This window comes from Arachis duranensis, chromosome 1 (assembly GCF_000817695.3).
Source record: "Arachis duranensis cultivar V14167 chromosome 1, aradu.V14167.gnm2.J7QH, whole genome shotgun sequence".
Lineage (NCBI taxonomy): Eukaryota > Viridiplantae > Streptophyta > Magnoliopsida > Fabales > Fabaceae > Arachis > Arachis duranensis.
Genome location: NC_029772.3, coordinates 85,284,107 through 85,285,136, shown reverse-complemented (window position 1 = coordinate 85,285,136; position 1,030 = coordinate 85,284,107).

Genomic DNA, 1,030 nt, shown 5'->3' with positions numbered 1-1,030 from the left:
AAATTCTTTCCATATCTTCTCAAATCTTCTTCAAAATTTTCGAAATCTCTCCCCCCTCCCTTATAAATATACGTTCGGCCATCCCCCTTTCCCCACCATTTGAATTCGCTCTCCTCCTCTCTCTCCTCTTTCTTTTCTTTTGCTTGAGGACAAGCAACCCTCTAAGTTTGGTGTGTTTTTCCATGATCACTAAGCTAAGGCTCATCAAGATCATGGCTCCCAAAGGAAAACAAACCAATTCTAGAAGCAAGAAAGAGAATGCTCCAAACGATCTTTGGAGTCAAGAGAGGTTCTTAACCAAAGAACATGCAGACCATTACCACAAAATAATGGGTCTAAGGTCAGTGATCCCGGAAGTTAAATTTGATCTGGAAGAAGATGAATATCCGGAGATCCAAGAGCAAATTCGAAATAGAGGATGGGAAGTTCTAACCAACCCTGAGACAAAGGTTGGAAGAAACATGGTTCAGGAATTCTACTCAAATCTGTGGCTGACAGATAAGTAGAGAATGACTGGAACTGCTTTTCATACCTACAGAACCATGGTTAGAGGGAAAATTATTTACTTCCATCTGGACAAAATAAGAGAGGTCTTCAAATTGCCTCAACTGCAAGATGATTATGAATCCTTTAATAGGAGAATGGTGAGAGCAGATAAGGGGTTGGATCAAGTTCTAGAGGACATATGCCTCCCTGGAACTAAGTGGACAACCAATTCAAAAGGTGTCCCAAACCAACTCAAGAGGGGAGATCTCAAACCAATTGCAAGAGGTTGGCTAGACTTTATTGGGTGTTCTATATTCCCACTAGCAACCGTTCTGAGGTCACTATCAAGAGAGTAGTGATGATTCATTGTATTATGCTGGGAAAAGAAGTGGAGGTTCATCATCTGATTGCTTGTGAGATTTACACAATTGCAAACAAGAATTCCACTGAAGCCAAACTGGCTTACCCAAGCTTAATCTCTTTGCTATGTAAAGATGCTGGGGTGAGGAGGGGAGTAGATGAATTCATCCCAATTGAACATCCA